At 41.7% G+C, this 4,126-nt stretch overlaps 1 protein-coding gene across 2 annotated transcripts in view; it reads left to right on the top strand.

Annotated features, from left to right (window-relative positions):
• Positions 1 to 4,126, top strand: part of DBF4B (DBF4B-CDC7 kinase regulatory subunit) — a 41,466-nt gene that overhangs the window by 331 nt on the left and 37,009 nt on the right. The gene's annotated exons all lie outside the window — the stretch shown is intronic.

Raw genomic sequence — 4,126 nt, 5'->3', positions numbered from 1 at the left:
GTGAGTAGTCTTAACCGACTCCTTTTTTACAGTTGGGGAAGTTCGGAGGGGTTCAGTGACTTGACCAAAGTCACGCGGCTAATAACTAAACGGGACTGGAACTCACCTTCGATTCTAGCGCCTCGACCGGCCTCACCAAGCCGCCCTTTCACGCCACTCGTGGGAAGCTAAGCCACCCACTCCCACACAGCTTTCAAGGAGGAAACAGCTGCCTCTGTCCGGAATGCCCACTGTCTCTATCAACTGCTACCACCTGCACCTTTCCATGCTCCTCCCGTATGAAAATTCAAGCTCCAGAAAACCTTCCCTGATTCCCTGCAATCTGTGTTAAGACCACTCCAGTGTGCTGCGGTTGCTTCTCTGCATTTACCGTGCTGTGCTTAACGCGCTACCGGACACATAGTGGGTGCTCAATAAATGAACAGGCAACCTCGAGTCATTTCTTTTATTCACTCAGTCAACACTTACACAGAAATAACTCCGAGGAGCCTTCTTTACCCATTGTCAAGCATTATCTAGGAGCTTTTGATACATTATCTCTTTAATCCTCTCAACAGCCGTGTGAGGAGATGCTTTTATTGTCCACATAGTAAAGATAAGGAAAATGAAACACAGAGTCACACAGTTACAGGGAGCCCAACCAGAGGCAAGTGCGCCTGCACAGCGGGCGGAGCCTCAGATGGCTCTCAAAACACCTGGCTCTGGGCTGAAATGAACTACCCAAGAACCCGGGTTAGCTTTCCCTGAACTGCAGAGGGGGGCTGGCAGGTCACTGGCCTGACTTTTTCATTCACTAAATATTTATTGGCATTGCTGCTAGGCACTGAAATATAAAGATAAATGTCACAAAAGCTCTCCCTTTAAAGGGTCTTCAGTGGAAACAGACATGTTTAATCATGACAGTACAGTGAGATAAGTGTTTCAATATCTAATGGAGATTGCAGTAGGTTGCCTGGAAGGAGATTAGGTTAACATTGCCTGTTGGATGGGAGTTGGAAACTGGAGATGGGAGATCTAGGAAGGCTTCTGGTGGAGGCGATACTTTCACTTTTTTGAAGAACAAGTGAAAGTTTTTTAGGCAGAAAGACTAGAAGAGAAAGGGAGCAGACCCAGATGCATGGCACTGTGTGGGCCCTCCAGAGAATCATGGATGGCTTGAGCAGCAGAGTTCAGATAGAAGATTTTCAAGGGATGACAACAAAAGGAAAGGAAGGGTCTTATATACCTGGCAGAGCGCCTCCTGAGAGAATCCTCTACCCTTATTATCGTTGGGATAATGTAAATGAATGAACATGGAACATTGTAAAGCTCAGTAGAAATACAGGATACTGTGACTATTATTCCCATGGCTTCTGTGTGCTCCCTAAGTTAGAATGTGACAATAATGGAGTCAGAGGCCGGAGTCAGCCCCCAAAGACTTGCCCCTATTTCAGATCCTCAGATGTACTTTCTAACCCAGTGGCTGTCTTGCAGGTGGGGTTTGTTGGTTAACAGATTTGAGAGCCATCATGACTCAAGGATCATAGTTTGAGGTCAGAGCCCCCACGATCAGAAAAGGAGCACAGGGGACTTCCCTGGTGGCACGGTGGATAAGACTCCAAGCTCCCAATGCAGGGGGCCAGGGTTCGATCCCTGGTCAGAGAACTAGATCCCACATGCATGCTGCAACTAAGGAGCCCACGTGCCGCAACTAAGACCAGGTGCAACCAAGTAAATATTAAAAAAAGAAAAAGGAGCACAAAATTTTGTTCCTTTTTAAGTTTTCACTTTGAAATAATTACAGACCCACAGGGAGTTGCAAAAGTAGTACTTAGAGACCTGTGCATCTTCACTCAGTTTCCCCCAATGGTACCATCTTACATAGCTATAGTATAATATCAAAATCAGGAAATCGATATTGGTACAGTGCACAAAGGCTTTTTGAAGACATCCTAGAAACTTCTTACAAAACTGAGTGAAGGCTCTACAGACCCTGCATTTTACAAAATCCTCATTGGCTATTTTATTACAAAAGTTATAGCTCATAGTTCAAAAAACCAATTCATACCACTGGACAAATGACAGAGAGTATACAGAAAAAAATCAAGATGGCTTTTTACACTGGAAAAAAAAAAGTCATTTATAACTTTTAAAATATGCAAATTAAACTTGCAATGAGATAACATGTTTTCTTCTCAGATTTAAAAGTCTGATAATACTGTGTTGATCTGACATTGGGTAACAGGCACTGGAAAATGTTTCTGCAGAAAGTAAATCGGTACAATCTTGTTGGAGGGCAATTTGAAAAGACCCAGCATTTATCCTTCTGGGAATTTATTATAATACATGCATGTGTGCAGAATGACATATTTATAAGGATATCCGTTGCAGTGACGCTAATTGTAGTGAAAAGACAGGAATAGTCTACATTCTATCTATAGGAGACTGACTCAAAAAAGCCACGGAAGGAAGTATTGTGCAGCCATGAAAGTGGAAGAAGCTCTTTATGTAGTGACATGTAACAAAATTCAAGATACGTTGTTAAAGAAAAAAGTGAGGCTCAGAACAGTATGTAATGTTTGCTACCATTTGTGTTTAAAAAGTTGGAGGGATGGGGAGAAATACACACACATATCTGACCTGGCATGTGCATAAAATATCTCTGGAAAGATACACAAGGGAATGTGAAGAGGGTCGTCGCTGAGGAGGAGAACTCAGGGAGACTAGTTTTAAAACATCTTGTTTTAAAAGTATGAGCTATTTGTTATATTAATTTACCTTGCATCTTTTTTAAATATTTATTTTATTTTTGGCTGCATTGGGTCTTTGTTGCTGCATGTGGGCTTTCTCTAGTTGCAGCGAGTGGGCACTACTCTTCATTGTGGTGCATGGGCTTCACATTGCGGTGGCTCCTCTTGTTGCAGAGCACGGGCTCCAGGCGTGAGGGCTTCAGTAGTTGTGGCACGAGGGCTCAGTAGTTGTGGCTCGTGGATTCTAGAGGGCAAGCTTAGTAGTTGTGGCGCATGGGCTTAGCTGCTCCGCGGCATGTGGGATCTTCCCGGACCAGAGATTGAACCTGTGTCCCCTGCATTGGCAGGTGGATTCTTAACCACTGTGCCACCAGGGAAGCCCCATCTTTTTGTTTTAAAGAAATAATGCGTCCAATCTCCTTTGCTTCCTTCCCTACCAAGAGGTAACCTCTATTCCTGAATTTGGTATTTGTCCTCCTCTTGAATGTTTTTAAACATAGTACATATTACTACATATGTAATACATATTATAACATATGTGTGTATGTATCCATATGGATGTATCCATGAACAATATATCACATTGTTTTGCATGTTAGACTTTTCATTCTGCAGTATGCTTTTTTCACTTAAGATCTTGAAAATATTTACCCATGTTGATACATGTAGCTCTTATTCATTCATTTAAAGCACTGTATAGTATTCCAGTGCTTGAATATAGCCCAGCTGATCCATTTCTCCGCTGATGGACATTTAGATTATTTCCCAGTTCTTCAAACAGTGCTTCAAGTCACATTCCTTTTTATGTCTCCTTGCCCACCTGTGGAAAAGTTTCTCTAGGCCAGCAAGCATCAAACATATTTTTGCCACATCCTCTTAGCAGGAAAAATATTTTTGCTGTGCACCCCTAAAATATGAATATGTATTTATTTATGAAATACATATGTGAACCACTATTCCAAATTAGTATGTCCATCATAAGATATACAAAAAGATAACTGTAAAAAGGGCAATTGAAAAAAGAAGGAAATAATATATTACAAATATTTATTTCTTTGTAGTACAAAAATCATTAGTGAGGGACTTCCCTGGTGGTCCAGTGGCTAAGCTCCACGCTCCCAATACAGGGGGCCCGGGTTTGATCCCTGGTCAGGGAACTAGATCCCGCACGCCGCCACTAAGACCCAGTGCAGCCAAATAAATAAGTAAATATTTTTTTAAAAAATCTTTAGTGAAAATAATGTGGCTGAATATGCTTCGTTACTTTCCCACTTATTATTTATTTAAAATTTTAACTGTGGCAAAATGCCCATGATATAAAATTTGCCATCTGAACCACTTTTAAGTGTACAGTTCGGTAGTGTTAAGGATTCATTACTGGCAAGAGTCTCTCTTGA

Source organism: Globicephala melas, chromosome 20 (assembly GCF_963455315.2).
Source record: "Globicephala melas chromosome 20, mGloMel1.2, whole genome shotgun sequence".
Taxonomy (NCBI): domain Eukaryota; kingdom Metazoa; phylum Chordata; class Mammalia; order Artiodactyla; family Delphinidae; genus Globicephala; species Globicephala melas.
Note: the sequence above shows the minus strand (reverse complement) of the source record. Positions and strands in the feature narration are given on the sequence as shown.